The sequence below is a fragment of the Camellia sinensis genome, chromosome 4 (genome assembly GCF_055761805.1).
Source record: "Camellia sinensis isolate YWXY chromosome 4, ASM5576180v1, whole genome shotgun sequence".
NCBI classification, from domain to species: Eukaryota; Viridiplantae; Streptophyta; class Magnoliopsida; order Ericales; family Theaceae; genus Camellia; species Camellia sinensis.
Window position 1 is genome coordinate 519,639 of NC_138964.1, and position 10,336 is coordinate 529,974.

Below are 10,336 nucleotides of genomic sequence, written 5' to 3' on the forward strand. Positions count from 1 at the left end.
GATATGTAAATACGGGGTTTACCTACCATTTCTTGCGCATTACGGTTCGAACACTCGAACACCTATGCGGATTCTCCTGCACAGTGGCAGATATGTAAATACGGGGTTTCCGTACCATTTCTTGCGCATTACGGTTCGAACACTCGAACACCTATACGGATTCTCCTGCACAGTGGCAGATATGTAAATACGGGGTTTCGGTACCATTTCTTGCGCATTACGGTTCGAACACTCGAACACCTATACGGATTCCCCTGCACAGTGGCAGATATGTAAATACGGGGTTTACATACCATTTCTTGCGCATCACGGTTCGAACAATCGAACACCTATACGGATTCTCCTGCACAGTGGCAGATATGTAAATACGGGGTTTTCGTACCATTTCTTGCGCATTACGGTTCGAACACTCGAACACCTATACGGATTCTCCTGCATAGTGGCAAATATGTAAATACGGGGTTTACATACCATTTCTTGCGCATTACGGTTCGAACACTCGAACAACTATGCGGATTCTCCTGCACAGTGGCAGATATGTAAATACGGGGTTTCCGTACCATTTCTTGCGAATTACGGTTCGAACACTCGAACAGCTATACGGATTCTCCTGCACAGTGGCAGATATGTAAATACGGCGTTTACCTACCATTTCTTGCGCATTACGGTTCGAACACTCGAACACCTATGCGGATTCTCCTGCACAGTGGCAGATATGTAAATACGGGGTTTCCGTACCATTTCTTGCGCATTACGGTTCGAACACTCGAACACCTATACGGATTCTCCTGCACAGTGGCAGATATGTAAATACGGGGTTTCCATACCATTTCTTGCGCATTACGGTTCGAACACTCGAACACCTATACGGATTCTCCTGCACAGTGGCAGATATGTAAATACGGGGTTTCGGTACCATTTCTTGCGCATTACGGTTCGAACACTCGAACACCTATACGGATTCTCCTGCACAGTGGCAGATATGTAAATACGGGGTTTACATACCATTTCTTGCGCATTTCGATTCGAACACTCGAACACCTATACGGATTCTCCTGCACAGTGGCAGATTTGTAAATACGGGGTTTACATACCATTTCTTGCGCATTACGGTTCGAACACTCGAACACCTATGCGGATTCTCCTGCACAATGGCAGATATGTAAATACGGGGTTTCCGTACCATTTCTTGCGCATTACGGTTTGAACACTCGAACACCTATATGGATTCTCCTGCACAGTGGCAGATATGTAAATACGGGGATTCCATACCATTTCTTGCGCATTACGGTTCGAACACTCGAACACCTATACGAATTCTCCTGCACAGTGGCTGATATGTAAATACGGGGTTTCGGTACCATTTCTTGCGCATTACGGTTCGAACACTCGAACACCTATACGGATTCTCCTGCACAGTGGCAGATATGTAAATACGGGGTTTCCATACCATTTCTTGCGCATTACGGTTCGAACACTCGAACACCTATACGGATTCTCCTACACAGTGGCAGATATGTAAATACGGGGTTTCGGTACCATTTCTTGCGCATTACGGTTCGAACACTCGAACACCTATACGGATTCTCCTGCACAGTGGCAGATATGTAAATATGGGGTTTACATACCATTTCTTGCGCATTTCGATTCGAACACTCGAACACCTATACGGATTCTCCTGCACAGTGGCAGATTTGTAAATACGGGGTTTACATACCATTTCTTGCGCATTACGGTTCGAACACTCGAACACCTATGCGGATTCTCCTGCACAATGGCAGATATGTAAATACGGGGTTTCCGTACCATTTCTTGCGCATTACGGTTTGAACACTCGAACACCTATATGGATTCTCCTGCACAGTGGCAGATATGTAAATACGGGGATTCCATACCATTTCTTGCGCATTACGGTTCGAACACTCGAACACCTATACGAATTCTCCTGCACAGTGGCTGATATGTAAATACGGGGTTTCGGTACCATTTCTTGCGCATTACGGTTCGAACACTCGAACACCTATACGGATTCTCCTGCACAGTGGCAGATATGTAAATACGGGGTTTACATACCATTTCTTGCGCATTACGGTTCGAACACTCGAACACCTATGCGGATTCTCCTGAACAATGGCAGATATGTAAATACGGGGTTTCCGTACCATTTCTTGCGCATTACGGTTTGAACACTCGAACACCTATACGGATTCTCCTGTACAGTGGCAGATATGTAAATACGGGGTTTACATACCATTTCTTGCGCATTACGGTTCGAACAATCGAACACCTATACGGATTCTCCTGCACAGTGGCAGATATGTAAATACGGGGTTTACGTACCATTTCTTGCGCATTACGGTTCGAACACTCGAACACCTATACGGATTCCCCTGCATAGTGGCAGATATGTAAATACGGGGTTTACATACCATTTCTTGCGCATTACGGTTCGAACACTCGAACACCTATGCGGATTCTCCTGCACAGTGGCAGATATGTAAATACGGGGTTTCCGTACCATTTCTTGCGCATTACGGTTCGAACACTCGAACACCTATGCGGATTCTCCTGCACAATGGCAGATATGTAAATACGGGGTTTCCGTACCATTTCTTGCGCATTACGGTTCGAACACTCGAACACCTATACGGATTCTCCTGCATAGTGGCAAATATGTAAATACGGGGTTTACATACTATTTCTTGCGCATTACGGTTCGAACACTCGAACACCTATGCGGATTCTCCTGCACAGTGGCAGATATGTAAATACGGGGTTTACATACCATTTCTTGCGCATCACGGTTCGAACAATCGAACACCTATACGGATTCTCCTGCACAGTGGCAGATATGTAAATACGGGGTTTTCGTACCATTTCTTGCGCATTACGGTTCGAACACTCGAACACCTATACGGATTCTCCTGCAGAGTGGCAAATATGTAAATACGGGGTTTACATACCATTTCATGCGCATTACGGTTCGAACACTCGAACACCTATGCGGATTCTCCTGCACAGTGGCAGATATGTAAATACGGGGTTTCCGTACCATTTCTTGCGAATTACGGTTCGAACACTCGAACAGCTATACGGATTCTCCTGCACAGTGGCAGATATGTAAATACGGGGTTTACCTACCATTTCTTGCGCATTACGGTTCGAACACTCGAACACCTATGCGGATTCTCCTGCACAGTGGCAGATATGTAAATACGGGGTTTCCGTACCATTTCTTGCGCATTACGGTTCGAACACTCGAACACCTATACGGATTCTCCTGCACAGTGGCAGATATGTAAATACGGGGTTTCGGTACCATTTCTTGCGCATTACGGTTCGAACACTCGAACACCTATACGGATTCCCCTGCACAGTGGCAGATATGTAAATACGGGGTTTACATACCATTTCTTGCGCATCACGGTTCGAACAATCGAACACCTATACGGATTCTCCTGCACAGTGGCAGATATGTAAATACGGGGTTTTCGTACCATTTCTTGCGCATTACGGTTCGAACACTCGAACACCTATACGGATTCTCCTGCATAGTGGCAAATATGTAAATACGGGGTTTACATACCATTTCTTGCGCATTACGGTTCGAACACTCGAACAACTATGCGGATTCTCCTGCACAGTGGCAGATATGTAAATACGGGGTTTCCGTACCATTTCTTGCGAATTACGGTTCGAACACTCGAACAGCTATACGGATTCTCCTGCACAGTGGCAGATATGTAAATACGGCGTTTACCTACCATTTCTTGCGCATTACGGTTCGAACACTCGAACACCTATGCGGATTCTCCTGCACAGTGGCAGATATGTAAATACGGGGTTTCCGTACCATTTCTTGCGCATTACGGTTCGAACACTCGAACACCTATACGGATTCTCCTGCACAGTGGCAGATATGTAAATACGGGGTTTCCATACCATTTCTTGCGCATTACGGTTCGAACACTCGAACACCTATACGGATTCTCCTGCACAGTGGCAGATATGTAAATACGGGGTTTCGGTACCATTTCTTGCGCATTACGGTTCGAACACTCGAACACCTATACGGATTCTCCTGCACAGTGGCAGATATGTAAATACGGGGTTTACATACCATTTCTTGCGCATTTCGATTCGAACACTCGAACACCTATACGGATTCTCCTGCACAGTGGCAGATTTGTCAATACGGGGTTTACATACCATTTCTTGCGCATTACGGTTCGAACACTCGAACACCTATGCGGATTCTCCTGCACAATGGCAGATATGTAAATACGGGGTTTCCGTACCATTTCTTGCGCATTACGGTTTGAACACTCGAACACCTATATGGATTCTCCTGCACAGTGGCAGATATGTAAATACGGGGATTCCATACCATTTCTTGCGCATTACGGTTCGAACACTCGAACACCTATACGAATTCTCCTGCACAGTGGCTGATATGTAAATACGGGGTTTCGGTACCATTTCTTGCGCATTACGGTTCGAACACTCGAACACCTATACGGATTCTCCTGCACAGTGGCAGATATGTAAATACGGGGTTTCCATACCATTTCTTGCGCATTACGGTTCGAACACTCGAACACCTATACGGATTCTCCTACACAGTGGCAGATATGTAAATACGGGGTTTCGGTACCATTTCTTGCGCATTACGGTTCGAACACTCGAACACCTATACGGATTCTCCTGCACAGTGGCAGATATGTAAATATGGGGTTTACATACCATTTCTTGCGCATTTCGATTCGAACACTCGAACACCTATACGGATTCTCCTGCACAGTGGCAGATTTGTAAATACGGGGTTTACATACCATTTCTTGCGCATTACGGTTCGAACACTCGAACACCTATGCGGATTCTCCTGCACAATGGCAGATATGTAAATACGGGGTTTCCGTACCATTTCTTGCGCATTACGGTTTGAACACTCGAACACCTATATGGATTCTCCTGCACAGTGGCAGATATGTAAATACGGGGATTCCATACCATTTCTTGCGCATTACGGTTCGAACACTCGAACACCTATATGGATTCTCCTGCACAGTGCCAGATATGTAAATACGGGGATTCCATACCATTTCTTGCGCATTACGGTTCGAACACTCGAACACCTATACGAATTCTCCTGCACAGTGGCTGATATGTAAATACGGGGTTTCGGTACCATTTCTTGCGCATTACGGTTCGAACACTCGAACACCTATACGGATTCTCCTGCACAGTGGCAGATATGTAAATACGGGGTTTACATACCATTTCTTGCGCATTACGGTTCGAACACTCGAACACCTATGCGGATTCTCCTGAACAATGGCAGATATGTAAATACGGGGTTTCCGTACCATTTCTTGCGCATTACGGTTTGAACACTCGAACACCTATACGGATTCTCCTGCACAGTGGCAGATATGTAAATACGGGGTTTACATACCATTTCTTGCGCATTACGGTTCGAACAATCGAACACCTATACGGATTCTCCTGCACAGTGGCAGATATGTAAATACGGGGTTTACGTACCATTTCTTGCGCATTACGGTTCGAACACTCGAACACCTATACGGATTCCCCTGCATAGTGGCAGATATGTAAATACGGGGTTTACATACCATTTCTTGCGCATTACGGTTCGAACACTCGAACACCTATGCGGATTCTCCTGCACAGTGGCAGATATGTAAATACGGGGTTTCCGTACCATTTCTTGCGCATTACGGTTCGAACACTCGAACACCTATGCGGATTCTCCTGCACAATGGCAGATATGTAAATACGGGGTTTCCGTACCATTTCTTGCGCATTACGGTTCGAACACTCGAACACCTATACGGATTCTCCTGCATAGTGGCAAATATGTAAATACGGGGTTTACATACTATTTCTTGCGCATTACGGTTCGAACACTCGAACACCTATGCGGATTCTCCTGCACAGTGGCAGATATGTAAATACGGGGTTTACATACCATTTCTTGCGCATCACGGTTCGAACAATCGAACACCTATACGGATTCTCCTGCACAGTGGCAGATATGTAAATACGGGGTTTTCGTACCATTTCTTGCGCATTACGGTTCGAACACTCGAACACCTATACGGATTCTCCTGCATAGTGGCAAATATGTAAATACGGGGTTTACATACCATTTCTTGCGCATTACGGTTCGAACACTCGAACACCTATGCGGATTCTCCTGCACAGTGGCAGATATGTAAATACGGGGTTTCCGTACCATTTCTTGCGAATTACGGTTCGAACACTCGAACAGCTATACGGATTCTCCTGCACAGTGGCAGATATGTAAATACGGGGTTTACCTACCATTTCTTGCGCATTACGGTTCGAACACTCGAACACCTATGCGGATTCTCCTGCACAGTGGCAGATATGTAAATACGGGGTTTCCGTACCATTTCTTGCGCATTACGGTTCGAACACTCGAACACCTATACGGATTCTCCTGCACAGTGGCAGATATGTAAATACGGGGTTTCGGTACCATTTCTTGCGCATTACGGTTCGAACACTCGAACACCTATACGGATTCCCCTGCACAGTGGCAGATATGTAAATACGGGGTTTACATACCATTTCTTGCGCATCACGGTTCGAACAATCGAACACCTATACGGATTCTCCTGCACAGTGGCAGATATGTAAATACGGGGTTTTCGTACCATTTCTTGCGCATTACGGTTCGAACACTCGAACACCTATACGGATTCTCCTGCATAGTGGCAAATATTTAAATACGGGGTTTACATACCATTTCTTGCGCATTACGGTTCGAACACTCGAACAACTATGCGGATTCTCCTGCACAGTGGCAGATATGTAAATACGGGGTTTCCGTACCATTTCTTGCGAATTACGGTTCGAACACTCGAACAGCTATACGGATTCTCCTGCACAGTGGCAGATATGTAAATACGGCGTTTACCTACCATTTCTTGCGCATTACGGTTCGAACACTCGAACACCTATGCGGATTCTCCTGCACAGTGGCAGATATGTAAATACGGGGTTTCCGTACCATTTCTTGCGCATTACGGTTCGAACACTCGAACACCTATACGGATTCTCCTGCACAGTGGCAGATATGTAAATACGGGGTTTCCATACCATTTCTTGCGCATTACGGTTCGAACACTCGAACACCTATACGGATTCTCCTGCACAGTGGCAGATATGTAAATACGGGGTTTCGGTACCATTTCTTGCGCATTACGGTTCGAACACTCGAACACCTATACGGATTCTCCTGCACAGTGGCAGATATGTAAATACGGGGTTTACATACCATTTCTTGCGCATTTCGATTCGAACACTCGAACACCTATACGGATTCTCCTGCACAGTGGCAGATTTGTAAATACGGGGTTTACATACCATTTCTTGCGCATTACGGTTCGAACACTCGAACACCTATGCGGATTCTCCTGCACAATGGCAGATATGTAAATACGGGGTTTCCGTACCATTTCTTGCGCATTACGGTTTGAACACTCGAACACCTATATGGATTCTCCTGCACAGTGGCAGATATGTAAATACGGGGATTCCATACCATTTCTTGCGCATTACGGTTCGAACACTCGAACACCTATACGAATTCTCCTGCACAGTGGCTGATATGTAAATACGGGGTTTCGGTACCATTTCTTGCGCATTACGGTTCGAACACTCGAACACCTATACGGATTCTCCTGCACAGTGGCAGATATGTAAATACGGGGTTTCCATACCATTTCTTGCGCATTACGGTTCGAACACTCGAACACCTATACGGATTCTCCTACACAGTGGCAGATATGTAAATACGGGGTTTCGGTACCATTTCTTGCGCATTACGGTTCGAACACTCGAACACCTATACGGATTCTCCTGCACAGTGGCAGATATGTAAATACGGGGTTTACATACCATTTCTTGCGCATTTCGATTCGAACACTCGAACACCTATACGGATTCTCCTGCACAGTGGCAGATTTGTAAATACGGGGTTTACATACCATTTCTTGCGCATTACGGTTCGAACACTCGAACACCTATGCGGATTCTCCTGCACAATGGCAGATATGTAAATACGGGGTTTCCGTACCATTTCTTGCGCATTACGGTTTGAACACTCGAACACCTATATGGATTCTCCTGCACAGTGGCAGATATGTAAATACGGGGATTCCATACCATTTCTTGCGCATTACGGTTCGAACACTCGAACACCTATACGAATTCTCCTGCACAGTGGCTGATATGTAAATACGGGGTTTCGGTACCATTTCTTGCGCATTACGGTTCGAACACTCGAACACCTATACGGATTCTCCTGCACAGTGCCAGATATGTAAATACGGGGTTTACATACCATTTCTTGCGCATTACGGTTCGAACACTCGAACACCTATGCAAATTCTCCTAAACAATGGCAGATATGTAAATACGGGGTTTCCGTACCATTTCTTGCGCATTACGGTTTGAACACTCGAACACCTATACGGATTCTCCTGCACAGTGGCAGATATGTAAATACGGGGTTTACATACCATTTCTTGCGCATTACGGTTCGAACAATCGAACACCTATACGGATTCTCCTGCACAGTGGCAGATATGTAAATACGGGGTTTACGTACCATTTCTTGCGCATTACGGTTCGAACACTCGAACACCTATACGGATTCCCCTGCATAGTGGCAGATATGTAAATACGGGGTTTACATACCATTTCTTGCGCATTACGGTTCGAACACTCGAACACCTATGCGGATTCTCCTGCACAGTGGCAGATATGTAAATACGGGGTTTCCGTACCATTTCTTGCGCATTACGGTTCGAACACTCGAACACCTATGCGGATTCTCCTGCACAGTGGCAGATATGTAAATACGGGGTTTCCGTACCATTTCTTGCGCATTACGGTTCGAACACTCGAACACCTATACGGATTCTCCTGCACAGTGGCAGATATGTAAATACGGGGTATACATACCATTTCTTGCGCATTACGGTTCGAACACTCGAACACCTATGCGGATTCTCCTGCACAGTGGCAGATATGTAAATACGGGGTTTCCGTACCATTTCTTGCGCATTACGGTTCGAACACTCGAACACCTATGCGGATTCTCCTGCACAATGGCAGATATGTAAATACGGGGTTTCCGTACCATTTCTTGCGCATTACGGTTCGAACACTCGAACACCTATACGGATTCTCCTGCACAGTGACAGATATGTAAATATGGGGTTTCCATACCATTTCTTGCGCATTACGGTTCGAACACTCGAACACCTATACGAATTCTCCTGCACAGTGACAGATATGTAAATACGGGGTTTCGGTACCATTTCCTGCGCATTACGGTTCGAACACTCGAACACCTATACGGATTCTCCTGCACAGTGGCAGATATGTAAATACGGGGTTTCCATACCATTTCTTGCGCATTACGGTTCGAACACTCGAACACCTATACGGATTCTCCTGCACAGTGGCAGATATGTAAATACGGGGTTTACATACCATTTCTTGCGCATCACGGTTCGAACAATCGAACACCTATACGGATTCTCCTGCACAGTGGCAGATATGTAAATACGGGGTTTTCGTACCATTTCTTGCGCATTACGGTTCGAACACTCGAACACCTATACGGATTCTCCTGCATAGTGGCAAATATGTAAATACGGGGTTTACATACTATTTCTTGCGCATTACGGTTCGAACACTCGAACACCTATGCGGATTCTCCTGCACAGTGGCAGATATGTAAATACGGGGTTTACATACCATTTCTTGCGCATCACGGTTCGAACAATCGAACACCTATACGGATTCTCCTTCACAGTGGCAGATATGTAAATACGGGGTTTTCGTACCATTTCTTGCGCATTACGGTTCGAACACTCGAACACCTATACGGATTCTCCTGCATAGTGGCAAATATGTAAATACGGGGTTTACATACCATTTCTTGCGCATTACGGTTCGAACACTCGAACACCTATGCGGATTCTCCTGCACAGTGGCAGATATGTAAATACGGGGTTTCCGTACCATTTCTTGCGAATTACGGTTCGAACACTCGAACAGCTATACGGATTCTCCTGCACAGTGGCAGATATGTAAATACGGGGTTTACCTACCATTTCTTGCGCATTACGGTTCGAACACTCGAACACCTATGCGGATTCTCCTGCACAGTGGCAGATATGTAAATACGGGGTTTCCGTACCATATCTTGCGCATTACGGTTCGAACACTCGAACACCTATACGGATTCTCCTGCACAGTGGCAGATATGTAAATA